The sequence below is a fragment of the Carcharhinus amblyrhynchos genome, unplaced genomic scaffold (genome assembly GCF_965287045.1).
Source record: "Carcharhinus amblyrhynchos unplaced genomic scaffold, sCarAmb.v2.hapA scaffold_98, whole genome shotgun sequence".
NCBI classification, from domain to species: domain Eukaryota; kingdom Metazoa; phylum Chordata; class Chondrichthyes; order Carcharhiniformes; family Carcharhinidae; genus Carcharhinus; species Carcharhinus amblyrhynchos.
In genome coordinates this window covers 162062-177824 of record NW_027649838.1, presented here as the reverse complement: position 1 = coordinate 177824, position 15763 = coordinate 162062, and the positions used below count along the sequence as shown (strand labels likewise).

The following is a 15763-nucleotide window of genomic DNA, read 5'->3' as shown; positions in this document are numbered from 1 at the left end:
GCCGTCGACACCTGCGGTGCCAGTAGGCAGGTGCTGCCACATGTTCTGTTTTTGATGCTCTTGTGAGTCAGTGCACCGTTCCTGGAGAGAGTGCAAGACCAGGTCGATGCGTGGCGTGGTAGGAGCCAGCCCCTTTCCCCAGCGCCCTGTTCCAAAAATCAGGTTAATATTTGGTCCCCAGATCGGGGAACTATCAGATATTAAACTGATAAGAACAGATACTACACTTGATCTTAGCCAAAAGGCCGAGAAGCGATAGCCCGTCAATTCCCAGCTGGCCCCCCTCCCTTCCTCAGCCACTGGCTTTCACGCGCCGCTTGCTGGCCACAGAAAAACCGTCAGCCTGCCTGAGTGCTGCAGTAGCGTCGCAGCGCAGCAGGGGGCTCAGCGTGTGCGTCCTTTACTCTGCCGTCGACACCTGCTGTGCCAGGAGGCAGGTGCTGCCACATGTTCTGTTTTTGATGCTCTTGTGAGTCAGTGCACCGTTCCTGGAGAGAGTGCAAGACCAGGTCGATGCGTGGCGTGGTAGGAGCGAGCCCCTTTCCCCAGCGCCCTGTTCCAAAAATCAGGTTAATATTTGGTCCCCAGATCGGGGAACTATCAGATATTAAACTGATAAGAACAGATACTACACTTGATCTTAGCCAAAAGGCCGAGAAGCGATAGCCCGTCAATTCCCAGCTGGCCCCCCTCCCTTCCTCAGCCACTGGCTTTCACGCGCCGCTTGCTGGCCACAGAAAAACCGTCAGCCTGCCTGAGTGCTGCAGTAGCGTCGCAGCGCAGCAGGGGGCTCAGCGTGTGCGTCCTTTACTCTGCCGTCGACACCTGCTGTGCCAGGAGGCAGGTGCTGCCACATGTTCTGTTTTTGATGCTCTTGTGAGTCAGTGCACCGTTCCTGGAGAGAGTGCAAGACCAGGTCGATGCGTGGCGTGGTAGGAGCCAGCCCCTTTCCCCAGCGCCCTGTTCCAAAAATCAGGTTAATATTTGGTCCCCAGATCGGGGAACTATCAGATATTAAACTGATAAGAACAGATTTTTTTTTTCCAAAAATATACTTTATTCATAAAAATCTCAAGTAAACTATTACAATGTACAGGGCTTCGAGTAGCAAAACAATGCGGAATGAAAACATTTTTGCAGATCTGTCCAAAACTACAGTGACTACATTTCAGTACTTAACATTTCAGTACTTAAAAAAAAACTATGTCCATGTCTCCATATTTACATATTTGTACTAATTACAATGATTACATTTCAATACTTAAACAACTATATACACGGCTCAAAAAATTTCTGTGTGCCGTTAGTGCTCAGATTGGCACACAGTTACGCAGGTCGAGGGTATTCTGCAGTTCCTGGGCCCTCGGTCTGCCTCCGTTAAAAGGCCTTACAGTGTGGCCTTTCCCCATTGTGCCTTTGCGGCGGCTGCCCCAAGCTTCAGCCCGTCCCTCAGCACGTAGTCCTGGACCTTGGAATGTGCCAGTCTGCAACACTCGGTCGAGGACAATTCTTTCAGCTGGAAGATCAGCAAGTTTCGGGCGGACCAAAGTGCGTCCTTCACCGAGTTGATGACCTTCCAGCAGCAGTTGATATTTGTCTCGGTGTGCGTTCCCGGAAACAGCCCGTAGAGCACAGAGTCCTGCGTCACCGAGCTGCTCGGGACGAACCGCGACAAATACCACTGCATCTCACTCCAGACCTTCTTTGCAAAGGCACATTCCCAAAGGAGGTGTGCGACCGTCTCGTCAGCCCCGCAGCCGCTTCGAGGGCAGCGTGCGGTGATGTTGAGACCTCGAGCGTGCATAAAGGATCTGACGGGGAGTGCCCTTCTCACCACCAGCCAAGCCAGATCTTGGTGCTTGTTTGTCAGTTCTGGTGATGAGGCGTTCTGCCAGATGACACTGACAGTCTGCTCAGGGAACCATCCGACATGATCCGCCGTCTCCTTTACTCTCAGGGCCCCAAGGACGTTACGCGCTGACCACTGCTTAATCGCCTTGTGGTCAAAGGTGTGTTTGCGGAAAAATTTCTCCACGAAGGACAGGTGCTGCGGGACGGTCCAACTACTCGGAGCGTTCCGCGGCAGTGTGGCCAGACCCATCCTTCGCAACACTCGGGACAGGTAGAACCTCAAAAAGTAGTGGCACTTGCTGTTGGTGTACCGAGGATCTACGCACAGCTTGATGCAGCCGCACACAAAGGTGGCCATCAGGATGAGGGCGGCGTTGGGAATGTCTTTCCCTCCGTTCTCTGGAGATTTGTGCATCGCCTCCCTCCGGACGCGATCCATCTTTGATCTCCAGATAAATTTGAAGATGGCCTGCGTCACTGCTGCAGCGCAGGATTTGGGGATAGGCCACACCTGCGCCACGTACAACAACACGGACTGATAAGAACAGATACTACACTTGATCTTAGCCAAAAGGCCGAGAAGCGATAGCCCGTCAATTCCCAGCTGGCCCCCCTCCCTTCCTCAGCCACTGGCTTTCACGCGCCGCTTGCTGGCCACAGAAAAACCGTCAGCCTGCCTGAGTGCTGCAGTAGCGTCGCAGCGCAGCAGGGGGCTCAGCGTGTGCGTCCTTTACTCTGCCGTCGACACCTGCTGTGCCAGGAGGCAGGTGCTGCCACATGTTCTGTTTTTGATGCTCTTGTGAGTCAGTGCACCGTTCCTGGAGAGAGTGCAAGACCAGGTCGATGCGTGGCGTGGTAGGAGCCAGCCCCTTTCCCCAGCGCCCTGTTCCAAAAATCAGGTTAATATTTGGTCCCCAGATCGGGGAACTATCAGATATTAAACTGATAAGAACAGATTTTTTTTTCCAAAAATATACTTTATTCATAAAAATCTCAAGTAATCTATTACAGTGTACAGGGCTTCGAGTAGCAAAACAATGCGGAATCAAAACATTTTTGCAGATCTGTCCAAACTACAGTGACTACATTTCAGTACTTAAAAAACTATGTCCATGTCTCAATATTTACATATTTGTACTAATTACAATGATTACATTTCAATACTTAAAAACTATATACATGCCTCAAAAGATTACTGTGTGCCGTTAGTGCTCAGATTGGCACACAGTTACGCAGGTCGAGGGTATTCTGCAGTTCCTGGGCCCTCGGTCTGCCTCCGTTAAAAGGCCTTACAGTGTGGCCTTTCCCCATTGTGCCTTTGCGGCGGCTGCCCCAAGCTTCAGCCCGTCCCTCAGCACGTAGTCCTGGACCTTGGAATGTGCCAGTCTGCAACACTCGGTCGAGGACAGTTCTTTCAGCTGGAAGATCAGCAAGTTTCGGGCGGACCAAAGTGCGTCCTTCACCGAGTTGATGACCTTCCAGCAGCAGTTGATATTTGTCTCGGTGTGCGTCCCCGGAAACAGCCCGTAGAGCACAGAGTCCTGCGTCACCGAGCTGCTCGGGACGAACCTCGACAAATACCACTGCATCTCGCTCCAGACCTTCTTTGCAAAGGCACATTCCAGAAGGAGGTGTGCGACCGTCTCGTCAGCCCCGCAGCCGCTTTGAGGGCAGCGTGCGGTGATGTTGAGACCTCGAGCGTGCATAAAGGATCTGACGGGGAGTGCCCTTCTCACCACCAGCCAAGCCAGATCTTGGTGCTTGTTTGTCAGTTCTGGTGATGAGGCGTTCTGCCAGATGACACTGACAGTCTGCTCAGGGAACCATCCGACAGGATCCGCCGTCTCCTTTTCTCTCAGGGCCCCAAGGACGTTACGCGCTGACCACTGCTTAATCGCCTTGTGGTCAAAGGTGTGTTTGCGGAAAAATTTCTCCACGAAGGACAGGTGCTGCGGTACGGTCCAACTACTCGGAGCGTTCCGCGGCAGTGTGGCCAGACCCATCCTTCGCAACACTCGGGACAGGTAGAACCTCAAAAAGTAGTGGCACTTGCTGTTGGTGTACCGAGGATCTACGCACAGCTTGATGCAGCCGCACACAAAGGTGGCCATCAGGATGAGGGCGGCGTTGGGAATGTCTTTCCCTCCGTTCTCTGGAGATTTGTGCATCGCCTCCCTCCGGACGCGATCCATCTTTGATCTCCAGATAAATTTGAAGATGGCCTGCGTCACTGCTGCAGCGCAGGATTTGGGGATAGGCCACACCTGCGCCACGTACAACAACACGGACAGCAACTCGCACCGGATCACCAGGTTTTTCCCTGTTATGGAGAGCGAGCGTTGCTCCCACAAGCCGAGTTTCTGCCTGGCTTTCGCGATGCGCTCCTCCCAGTTTTTGATGCATGCCCCTGCCGCTCCGAACCATATCCCCAGCACCTTCAGGTACTCTGCCCTGACGGTGAAGGGGACAAAGGATTTGTCGGCCCAGTTCCCAAAGAACATGGCCTTGCTCTTTCCCTGGTTGACTTTGGCTCCCGAGGCCAGCTCGAACTGCTCGCAGACCTGGAGGAGCCTGCGGACAGACGAGGGGTCCGAGCAGAACACAGCCACGTCATCCATGTACAGGGAGGCTTTGACCTGCGTGCCTCCGCTGCCTGGGATTGTCACCCCTTTGATGCCTGGGTCGCTTCTGAGGGCCTGGGCAAAGGGTTCAATGCAACACACAAAAAGGACGGAGGAGAGAGGGCAGCCCTGTCTGACTCCAGACCTGATTTGGAATCTATCTGTTTCCCACCCGTTGACTGAGACTGCGCTACTGATGTCTGTGTAGAGCAGCCGGATCCAATTGCGTATTCCCTCCCCAAAACCCATTTTGGAGAGCACATCCATCATGTAGTTGTGCGATATTCTGTCAAACGCCTTCTCCTGGTCGAGGCTGATGAGGCACGTATCCACCTGCCTGTCCTGCACGTAGGCGATCGTATCCCTGAGTAGCGCCAGGCTGTCAGAGATCTTCCTGCCGGGTACAGCACAGGTTTGATCAGGATGGATTACTGACCCCAGAGCAGACTTGACCCGGTTGGCGATGACCTTGGCCAGAATTTTGTAATCCACGTTCAATAGTGAGATGGGTCGCCAATTCCGAATTTCTTCCCTCTCCCCCTTCTGCTTGTAGATGAGGGTAATGATGCCTTTCCTCATGGATTCTGACATCCTGCCCTCCAGAAGCATACTCTCGTATACTTCCAGGAGGTCCGGGCCCGTCAAGTCCCACAACGCCGAGTAAAACTCCGCCGGTAAGCCGTCGCTTCCGGGAGTTTTACCCTTCTGCAAGGACTCGACGGCCTTGGTCAGCTCTTCCAGAGATACCGGTCTCTCCAGGCTGTCCCGCTCACCGTCGTCTAAGACCTGCGTGATAGACGACAGGAAAGACTGGGAGGCCGTGCTGTCTGTCGGCTTCAGGTCATACAGTCCGGCATAGAAGGATTTGCAGATCCTCAGAATGTCAGACTGCGATGACCCCACTGAGCCGTCCTCTTCCTTCAGGCTGCTGATCACAGAGGTTTCTCTGTGCACCTTCTGGAAGAAGAAGCGTGAGCACTTTTCGTCCTGCTCCACGGAGCGGACCCTGGACCGGAAGATGACCTTGGCGGCCTCCGAGGCAAAGAGCGAGGCTTGCTGGCTCTTCACCTCCTGGAGCTCCTCCTTGACATCGACCCCCATCGACTGCAGTTGGAGCAGTTCCTGCATGCTTTTCTGGAGTCGGGACATGTCCCGCCATCTCTCCCTGGCCTTCTGAACCCCTTTGCGAATGAAGAACCTTTTGATGTTGCCTTTGATGGTTTCCCACCAGAGCGATGGAGTCTCAAAGAAGGGTTTGACGGTCCTCCAACCGTGGTAATCCCTCCTGAGTTCCTCGAGGTTCTCTGGGGTCAACAGTTCTACATTCAGCTTCCAGGACCCCCTGCCCACTTTCTGGTTTGCCTCCAGCTGACAGTCGGCCAGCAGGAGGCAGTGGTCAGAAAAGAACACCGGCCTGACGTCGGTGGGCCTGACCGTGAGCGCGCGGGACACAAATATAAAGTCGATCCTGGAGCGAACCGACCCGTCGGGCCGCGACCACGTGTACCTGCGCTGCCCTCCGTCTGCTGGGTTGCTGAAGACGTCGAGCAGCTTGGCATCTTTGACCGTCTCCAGCAGGGCTCTGGACGTAGCGTCCAGTTTGTTTTCAGCCCTGCTGGATCGGTCGGCCTTGTCTAGGATACAATTGAAGTCCCCACCCAGAATGACCGGCCTGGAGGTGGTGAGCAGCTGTGGCAGCTGCTCAAAAACCGCCAGCCGCTCGGTTCTGGCGGCAGGGGCATACACATTAATCAGCCTGAGAGGGCAGTTTTTGTACGTGACGTCTGCTACGAGAAGGCGTCCCCCCACCACCTCCCTAACTTCGGAGATGGTGAAGCCACCTCCCCGCAGCAGGATGCCGAGGCCCGAGGAACGGCAGTCGTTCCCACCTGACCAGATGGACGGTCCGTGGGACCACGCACTCGACCAGCGCCTGTAGCTGCTGAGGTGAGGGATCCCACACTCCTGCAGGAACAGCAGGTCGGCTTTGACGTTGGCCAGGTAGGATAATGTGGACGCACATCTCAACCCATCTTTGACACTGCGTACATTTACCGAGGCAAACTTAAAAGACATTTTTAAAGTACAAAAAGATTTGGCAGTTCTTACATGTCCGTCAGTCAGCATGCACCTGGTTCCGCATTCCTGTGGTGCTGACGAAGTTCTGCAGGGCGGCAGGGCTGATATATCCGTCCGAACCTGCCTCAAATCCTCGTCGGCGACTGGGTGACATCGTGGGAGTCATGTGGCCGTCTGGATGGTCTGCTGCTGCTGCGATGGCCTCGGTTCTCCCCGTCACCTGTGGATTCTTCGTCGCTTTTGAAAAGAGCCTCTTGAGGTTCTGTCGTCGTCTGGCAGCTTTTCTCTCGTCACCGTTGAGGGGTCTCGCTGAACAGATACTACACTTGATCTTAGCCAAAAGGCCGAGAAGCGATAGCCCGTCAATTCCCAGCTGGCCCCCCTCCCTTCCTCAGCCACTGGCTTTCACGCGCCGCTTGCTGGCCACAGAAAAACCGTCAGCCTGCCTGAGTGCTGCAGTAGCGTCGCAGCGCAGCAGGGGGCTCAGCGTGTGCGTCCTTTACTCTGCCGTCGACAGCTGCTGTGCCAGGAGGCAGGTGCTGCCACATGTTCTGTTTTTGATGCTCTTGTGAGTCAGTGCACCGTTCCTGGAGAGAGTGCAAGACCAGGTCGATGCGTGGCGTGGTAGGAGCGAGCCCCTTTCCCCAGCGCCCTGTTCCAAAAATCAGGTTAATATTTGGTCCCCAGATCGGGGAACTATCAGATATTAAACTGATAAGAACAGATACTACACTTGATCTTAGCCAAAAGGCCGAGAAGCGATAGCCCGTCAATTCCCAGCTGGCCCCCCTCCCTTCCTCAGCCACTGGCTTTCACGCGCCGCTTGCTGGCCACAGAAAAACCGTCAGCCTGCCTGAGTGCTGCAGTAGCGTCGCAGCGCAGCAGGGGGCTCAGCGTGTGCGTCCTTTACTCTGCCGTCGACAGCTGCTGTGCCAGGAGGCAGGTGCTGCCACATGTTCTGTTTTTGATGCTCTTGTGAGTCAGTGCACCGTTCCTGGAGAGAGTGCAAGACCAGGTCGATGCGTGGCGTGGTAGGAGCGAGCCCCTTTCCCCAGCGCCCTGTTCCAAAAATCAGGTTAATATTTGGTCCCCAGATCGGGGAACTATCAGATATTAAACTGATAAGAACAGATACTACACTTGATCTTAGCCAAAAGGCCGAGAAGCGATAGCCCGTCAATTCCCAGCTGGCCCCCCTCCCTTCCTCAGCCACTGGCTTTCACGCGCCGCTTGCTGGCCACAGAAAAACCGTCAGCCTGCCTGAGTGCTGCAGTAGCGTCGCAGCGCAGCAGGGGGCTCAGCGTGTGCGTCCTTTACTCTGCCGTCGACACCTGCTGTGCCAGGAGGCAGGTGCTGCCACATGTTCTGTTTTTGATGCTCTTGTGAGTCAGTGCACCGTTCCTGGAGAGAGTGCAAGACCAGGTCGATGCGTGGCGTGGTAGGAGCCAGCCCCTTTCCCCAGCGCCCTGTTCCAAAAATCAGGTTAATATTTGGTCCCCAGATCGGGGAACTATCAGATATTAAACTGATAAGAACAGATTTTTTTTTTCCAAAAATATACTTTATTCATAAAAATCTCAAGTAAACTATTACAATGTACAGGGCTTCGAGTAGCAAAACAATGCGGAATGAAAACATTTTTGCAGATCTGTCCAAAACTACAGTGACTACATTTCAGTACTTAACATTTCAGTACTTAAAAAAAAACTATGTCCATGTCTCCATATTTACATATTTGTACTAATTACAATGATTACATTTCAATACTTAAACAACTATATACACGGCTCAAAAAATTTCTGTGTGCCGTTAGTGCTCAGATTGGCACACAGTTACGCAGGTCGAGGGTATTCTGCAGTTCCTGGGCCCTCGGTCTGCCTCCGTTAAAAGGCCTTACAGTGTGGCCTTTCCCCATTGTGCCTTTGCGGCGGCTGCCCCAAGCTTCAGCCCGTCCCTCAGCACGTAGTCCTGGACCTTGGAATGTGCCAGTCTGCAACACTCGGTCGAGGACAATTCTTTCAGCTGGAAGATCAGCAAGTTTCGGGCGGACCAAAGTGCGTCCTTCACCGAGTTGATGACCTTCCAGCAGCAGTTGATATTTGTCTCGGTGTGCGTTCCCGGAAACAGCCCGTAGAGCACAGAGTCCTGCGTCACCGAGCTGCTCGGGACGAACCGCGACAAATACCACTGCATCTCACTCCAGACCTTCTTTGCAAAGGCACATTCCCAAAGGAGGTGTGCGACCGTCTCGTCAGCCCCGCAGCCGCTTCGAGGGCAGCGTGCGGTGATGTTGAGACCTCGAGCGTGCATAAAGGATCTGACGGGGAGTGCCCTTCTCACCACCAGCCAAGCCAGATCTTGGTGCTTGTTTGTCAGTTCTGGTGATGAGGCGTTCTGCCAGATGACACTGACAGTCTGCTCAGGGAACCATCCGACATGATCCGCCGTCTCCTTTACTCTCAGGGCCCCAAGGACGTTACGCGCTGACCACTGCTTAATCGCCTTGTGGTCAAAGGTGTGTTTGCGGAAAAATTTCTCCACGAAGGACAGGTGCTGCGGGACGGTCCAACTACTCGGAGCGTTCCGCGGCAGTGTGGCCAGACCCATCCTTCGCAACACTCGGGACAGGTAGAACCTCAAAAAGTAGTGGCACTTGCTGTTGGTGTACCGAGGATCTACGCACAGCTTGATGCAGCCGCACACAAAGGTGGCCATCAGGATGAGGGCGGCGTTGGGAATGTCTTTCCCTCCGTTCTCTGGAGATTTGTGCATCGCCTCCCTCCGGACGCGATCCATCTTTGATCTCCAGATAAATTTGAAGATGGCCTGCGTCACTGCTGCAGCGCAGGATTTGGGGATAGGCCACACCTGCGCCACGTACAACAACACGGACTGATAAGAACAGATACTACACTTGATCTTAGCCAAAAGGCCGAGAAGCGATAGCCCGTCAATTCCCAGCTGGCCCCCCTCCCTTCCTCAGCCACTGGCTTTCACGCGCCGCTTGCTGGCCACAGAAAAACCGTCAGCCTGCCTGAGTGCTGCAGTAGCGTCGCAGCGCAGCAGGGGGCTCAGCGTGTGCGTCCTTTACTCTGCCGTCGACACCTGCTGTGCCAGGAGGCAGGTGCTGCCACATGTTCTGTTTTTGATGCTCTTGTGAGTCAGTGCACCGTTCCTGGAGAGAGTGCAAGACCAGGTCGATGCGTGGCGTGGTAGGAGCCAGCCCCTTTCCCCAGCGCCCTGTTCCAAAAATCAGGTTAATATTTGGTCCCCAGATCGGGGAACTATCAGATATTAAACTGATAAGAACAGATTTTTTTTTCCAAAAATATACTTTATTCATAAAAATCTCAAGTAATCTATTACAGTGTACAGGGCTTCGAGTAGCAAAACAATGCGGAATCAAAACATTTTTGCAGATCTGTCCAAACTACAGTGACTACATTTCAGTACTTAAAAAACTATGTCCATGTCTCAATATTTACATATTTGTACTAATTACAATGATTACATTTCAATACTTAAAAACTATATACATGCCTCAAAAGATTACTGTGTGCCGTTAGTGCTCAGATTGGCACACAGTTACGCAGGTCGAGGGTATTCTGCAGTTCCTGGGCCCTCGGTCTGCCTCCGTTAAAAGGCCTTACAGTGTGGCCTTTCCCCATTGTGCCTTTGCGGCGGCTGCCCCAAGCTTCAGCCCGTCCCTCAGCACGTAGTCCTGGACCTTGGAATGTGCCAGTCTGCAACACTCGGTCGAGGACAGTTCTTTCAGCTGGAAGATCAGCAAGTTTCGGGCGGACCAAAGTGCGTCCTTCACCGAGTTGATGACCTTCCAGCAGCAGTTGATATTTGTCTCGGTGTGCGTCCCCGGAAACAGCCCGTAGAGCACAGAGTCCTGCGTCACCGAGCTGCTCGGGACGAACCTCGACAAATACCACTGCATCTCGCTCCAGACCTTCTTTGCAAAGGCACATTCCAGAAGGAGGTGTGCGACCGTCTCGTCAGCCCCGCAGCCGCTTCGAGGGCAGCGTGCGGTGATGTTGAGACCTCGAGCGTGCATAAAGGATCTGACGGGGAGTGCCCTTCTCACCACCAGCCAAGCCAGATCTTGGTGCTTGTTTGTCAGTTCTGGTGATGAGGCGTTCTGCCAGATGACACTGACAGTCTGCTCAGGGAACCATCCGACAGGATCCGCCGTCTCCTTTTCTCTCAGGGCCCCAAGGACGTTACGCGCTGACCACTGCTTAATCGCCTTGTGGTCAAAGGTGTGTTTGCGGAAAAATTTCTCCACGAAGGACAGGTGCTGCGGTACGGTCCAACTACTCGGAGCGTTCCGCGGCAGTGTGGCCAGACCCATCCTTCGCAACACTCGGGACAGGTAGAACCTCAAAAAGTAGTGGCACTTGCTGTTGGTGTACCGAGGATCTACGCACAGCTTGATGCAGCCGCACACAAAGGTGGCCATCAGGATCAGGGCGGCGTTGGGAATGTCTTTCCCTCCGTTCTCTGGAGATTTGTGCATCTCCTCCCTCCGGACGCGATCCATCTTTGATCTCCAGATAAATTTGAAGATGGCCTGCGTCACTGCTGCAGCGCAGGATTTGGGGATAGGCCACACCTGCGCCACGTACAACAACACGGACAGCAACTCGCACCAGATCACCAGGTTTTTCCCTGTTATGGAGAGCGAGCGTTGCTCCCACAAGCCCAGTTTCTGCCTGGCTTTCGCGATGCGCTCCTCCCAGTTTTTGATGCATGCCCCTGCCGCTCCGAACCATATCCCCAGCACCTTCAGGTACTCTGCCCTGACGGTGAAGGGGACAAAGGATTTGTCGGCCCAGTTCCCAAAGAACATGGCCTCGCTCTTTCCCTGGTTGACTTTGGCTCCCGAGGCCAGCTCGAACTGCTCGCAGACCTGGAGGAGCCTGCGGACAGACGAGGGGTCCGAGCAGAACACAGCCACGTCATCCATGTACAGGGAGGCTTTGACCTGCGTGCCTCCGCTGCCTGGGATTGTCACCCCTTTGATGCCTGGGTCGCTTCTGAGGGCCTGGGCAAAGGGTTCAATGCAACACACAAAAAGGACGGAGGAGAGAGGGCAGCCCTGTCTGACTCCAGACCTGATTTGGAATCTATCTGTTTCCCACCCGTTGACTGAGACTGCGCTACTGATGTCTGTGTAGAGCAGCCGGATCCAATTGCGTATTCCCTCCCCAAAACCCATTTTGGAGAGCACATCCATCATGTAGCTGTGCGATATTCTGTCAAACGCCTTCTCCTGGTCGAGGCTGATGAGGCACGTATCCACCTGCCTGTCCTGCACGTAGGCAATCGTATCCCTGAGTAGCGCCAGGCTGTCAGAGATCTTCCTGCCGGGTACAGCACAGGTTTGATCAGGATGGATTACTGACCCCAGAGCAGACTTGACCCGGTTGGCGATGACCTTGGCCAGAATTTTGTAATCCACGTTCAATAGTGAGATGGGTCGCCAATTCCGAATTTCTTCCCTCTCCCCCGTCTGCTTGTAGATGAGGGTAATGATGCCTTTCCTCATGGATTCTGACATCCTGCCCTCCAGAAGCATACTCTCGTATACTTCCAGGAGGTCCGGGCCCGTCAAGTCCCACAACGCCGAGTAAAACTCCGCCGGTAAGCCGTCGCTTCCGGGAGTTTTACCCTTCTGCAAGGACTCAACGGCCTTGGTCAGCTCTTCCAGAGATACCGGTCTCTCCAGGCTGTCCCGCTCACCGTCGTCTAAGACCTGCGTGATAGACGACAGGAAAGACTGGGAGGCCGTGCTGTCTGTCGGCTTCAGGTCATACAGTCCGGCATAGAAGGATTTGCAGATCCTCCGAATGTCAGACTGCGATGACCCCACTGAGCCGTCCTCTTCCTTCAGGCTGCTGATCACAGAGGTTTCTCTGTGCACCTTCTGGAAGAAGAAGCGTGAGCACTTTTCGTCCTGCTCCACGGAGCGGACCCTGGACCGGAAGATGACCTTGGCGGCCTCCGAGGCAAAGAGCGAGGCTTGCTGGCTCTTCACCTCCTGGAGCTCCTCCTTGACATCGACCCCCATCGACTGCAGTTGGAGCAGTTCCTGCATGCTTTTCTGGAGTCGGGACATGTCCCGCCGTCTCTCCCTGGCCTTCTGAACCCCTTTGCGAATGAAGAACTTTTTGATGTTGCCTTTGATGGTTTCCCACCAGAGCGATGGAGACTCAAAGAAGGGTTTGACGGTCCTCCAACCGTGGTAATCCCTCCTGAGTTCCTCGAGGTTCTCTGGGGTCAACAGTTCTACATTCAGCTTCCAGGACCCCCTGCCCACTTTCTGGTTTGCCTCCAGCTGACAGTCGGCCAGCAGGAGGCAGTGGTCAGAAAAGAACACCGGCCTGACGTCGGTGGGCCTGACCGTGAGCGCGCGTGACACAAATATAAAGTCGATCCTGGAGCGAACCGACCCGTCGGGCCGCGACCACGTGTACCTGCGCTGCCCTCCGTCTGCTGGGTTGCTGAAGACGTCGAGCAGCTTGGCATCTTTGACCGTCTCCAGCAGGGCTCTGGACGTAGCGTCCAGTTTGTTTTCAGCCCTGCTGGATCGGTCGGCCTTGTCTAGGATACAATTGAAGTCCCCACCCAGAATGACCGGCCTGGAGGTGGTGAGCAGCTGTGGCAGCTGCTCAAAAACCGCCAGCCGCTCGGTTCTGGCGGCAGGGGCATACACATTAATCAGCCTGAGAGGGCAGTTTTTGTACGTGACGTCTGCTACGAGAAGGCGTCCCCCCACCACCTCCCTAACTTCGGAGATGGTGAAGCCACCTCCCCGCAGCAGGATGCCGAGGCCCGAGGAACGGCAGTCGTTCCCACCTGACCAGATGGACGGTCCGTGGGACCACGCACTCGACCAGCGCCTGTAGCTGCTGAGGTGAGGGATCCCACACTCCTGCAGGAACAGCAGGTCGGCTTTGACGTTGGCCAGGTAGGATAATGTGGACGCACATCTCAACCCATCTTTGACACTGCGTACATTTACCGAGGCAAACTTAAAAGACATTTTTAAAGTACAAAAAGATTTGGCAGTTCTTACATGTCCGTCAGTCAGCATGCACCTGGTTCCGCATTCCTGTGGTGCTGACGAAGTTCTGCAGGGCGGCAGGGCTGATATATCCGTCCGAACCTGCCTCAAATCCTCGTCGGCGACTGGGTGACATCGTGGGAGTCATGTGGCCGTCTGGATGGTCTGCTGCTGCTGCGATGGCCTCGGTTCTCCCCGTCACCTGTGGATTCTTCGTCGCTTTTGAAAAGAGCCTCTTGAGGTTCTGTCGTCGTCTGGCAGCTTTTCTCTCGTCACCGTTGAGGGGTCTCGCTGCCACGGATTTCCTTTTCCGTATCTTTCTGCTGGATTTGACTTTCAGCCAGGGGCTTTCGAGCTCCGAGCTCTCCTGTTCCATGGCTTCGGCGCCCTCTGCTGGTGGTGCTGACGATGCGTCCTCCTGCTGCACTGGGGGGTCCGTTCGTCCTTCCGAAGCCTTTTCCGGGCCTGCTTCTGGACCGGTCGTCTGTCCCTCTGAGGTGGCACGGACGCTTGCCTTCTTCACTCCGCCTCCGGTGATCTGGGCGTAAGTGGCCTTTCGCTTGGGGCAGGCTCTGTAGACGTGGCCAGCCTCCCCACACAGGTTGCAACATTTGCTGTCGCTGCAGTCCTTTGTCGCGTGCCCCTCCTTCAAGCAGTTTCTGCAGAAGGTGGTGCTGCAGCTCGCGGCAAAATGGCCGGTTTTGCCGCAGATTCGGCACACTCGAGGCTGTCCCGCGTAGTACAGGAAGCCTCGATTCCCCCCGATGGCAAAATTGGAGGGCGGGTGCAGGAGGTCTCCGTTGGGGTCGGTCCTGAGAGTTACTCTCACCTGTCTCTTACAGGTCCAGATTCCGTACTTGTCCATCACATCCGCGCTCTCACCCTTCACCTCCACGTACCTGGAGAGGAACGTCAGCACATCAGCCGCAGGGACGTAGGGGTTATACATTTGGAACGTGATAACCCGGTTCCTCTGGGACGGCACGGTGAACAGGGGCTCCGCCGTCAGGATGGAGAGGGGCCCCTCTTTGCCTTTCTCCTTGAGGGCTGTCAGGAACTTGAGGCATCCTGACAGGCTCCTGAAGCTGACGTCCACGTAGGGCTGGTTGCTGTATTCAGCCACACCGTAGACGTCTGCTGCCTGGAATCCGCAGCACTCAAACAGTACCTTCTTCACGACGAAGTCTCGGCCCACGGGCGAGTCTCCTCCTGAAGCCTTCACCCGGATGGTGTTGGGCAGTCCTTGGCCTGTAGCTTTCGATGTAGCTGCAGCCATAGTTCAGCGACACTGAGTCGTACAGTACCGGCGTTTGGTCCAAGCCAGAGGCTTGAAACCAGTATTAAGGTCCACCAATAGCAGCAGAGCTCAAGTGTTGCAGACGGTCTTCTCCCGATCGTCTGACGCCAGCTTCCACAACGCCCATCGAGATCCGATAGCTCTTTGCGAAATTCGAGCCTCAGGCTAAGATCGCTTGTAGACAGTGAGAACGGCTCTCAGTCCGAGGCCAGTCAGTTTGTATGGAGTACACCCGAGCAACTGACCCAATCCTGAAGGGGTGGACGCTCAACCGGCTTAGTTGGCACCGTTAGGTTTCCACCGGTGGCAATCCCCTTCGAGGAGACACCTCTAAACTGATAAGAACAGATACTACACTTGATCTTAGCCAAAAGGCCGAGAAGCGATAGCCCGTCAATTCCCAGCTGGCCCCCCTCCCTTCCTCAGCCACTGGCTTTCACGCGCCGCTTGCTGGCCACAGAAAAACCGTCAGCCTGCCTGAGTGCTGCAGTAGCGTCGCAGCGCAGCAGGGGGCTCAGCGTGTGCGTCCTTTACTCTGCCGTCGACACCTGCTGTGCCAGGAGGCAGGTGCTGCCACATGTTCTGTTTTTGATGCTCTTGTGAGTCAGTGCACCGTTCCTGGAGAGAGTGCAAGACCAGGTCGATGCGTGGCGTGGTAGGAGCCAGCCCCTTTCCCCAGCGCCCTGTTCCAAAAATCAGGTTAATATTTGGTCCCCAGATCGGGGAACTATCAGATATTAAACTGATAAGAACAGATACTACACTTGATCTTAGCCAAAAGGCCGAGAAGCGATAGCCCGTCAATTCCCAGCTGGCCCCCCTCCCTTCCTCAGCCACTGG

General features: G+C 54.8%; 5 non-coding genes and 8 pseudogenes across 5 annotated transcripts; all 13 read right to left on the bottom strand.

Moving 5' to 3' along the window:
• Window positions 1–65: 65 nt before the first annotated feature.
• LOC145338278 (U2 spliceosomal RNA) lies at window positions 66–257 on the bottom strand. The gene has a single exon (XR_013885627.1). It is a non-coding gene; the product is annotated as a U2 spliceosomal RNA (small nuclear RNA).
• A 215-nt stretch (window positions 258–472) lies between these two features.
• On the bottom strand, window positions 473–664 carry LOC145338130 (U2 spliceosomal RNA). The gene has a single exon (XR_013885480.1). It is a non-coding gene; the product is annotated as a U2 spliceosomal RNA (small nuclear RNA).
• Window positions 665–879: 215 nt separating this feature from the next.
• On the bottom strand, window positions 880–1053 carry LOC145338519 (U2 spliceosomal RNA; annotated as a pseudogene).
• A 1239-nt stretch (window positions 1054–2292) lies between these two features.
• On the bottom strand, window positions 2293–2438 carry LOC145338564 (U2 spliceosomal RNA; annotated as a pseudogene).
• Window positions 2439–2653: 215 nt separating this feature from the next.
• Window positions 2654–2826, bottom strand: LOC145338524 (U2 spliceosomal RNA; annotated as a pseudogene).
• A 4023-nt stretch (window positions 2827–6849) lies between these two features.
• Window positions 6850–6907, bottom strand: LOC145338570 (U2 spliceosomal RNA; annotated as a pseudogene).
• A 215-nt stretch (window positions 6908–7122) lies between these two features.
• Window positions 7123–7314, bottom strand: LOC145338129 (U2 spliceosomal RNA). The gene has a single exon (XR_013885479.1). It is a non-coding gene; the product is annotated as a U2 spliceosomal RNA (small nuclear RNA).
• Window positions 7315–7529: 215 nt separating this feature from the next.
• Window positions 7530–7721, bottom strand: LOC145338128 (U2 spliceosomal RNA). The gene has a single exon (XR_013885478.1). It is a non-coding gene; the product is annotated as a U2 spliceosomal RNA (small nuclear RNA).
• A 215-nt stretch (window positions 7722–7936) lies between these two features.
• On the bottom strand, window positions 7937–8110 carry LOC145338518 (U2 spliceosomal RNA; annotated as a pseudogene).
• A 1239-nt stretch (window positions 8111–9349) lies between these two features.
• Window positions 9350–9495, bottom strand: LOC145338563 (U2 spliceosomal RNA; annotated as a pseudogene).
• Window positions 9496–9710: 215 nt separating this feature from the next.
• Window positions 9711–9883, bottom strand: LOC145338523 (U2 spliceosomal RNA; annotated as a pseudogene).
• A 5294-nt stretch (window positions 9884–15177) lies between these two features.
• LOC145338543 (U2 spliceosomal RNA) lies at window positions 15178–15310 on the bottom strand (annotated as a pseudogene).
• Window positions 15311–15525: 215 nt separating this feature from the next.
• Window positions 15526–15717, bottom strand: LOC145338277 (U2 spliceosomal RNA). Its single transcript, XR_013885626.1, has one exon. It is a non-coding gene; the product is annotated as a U2 spliceosomal RNA (small nuclear RNA).
• Between the last annotated feature and the right edge of the window lie 46 nt (window positions 15718–15763).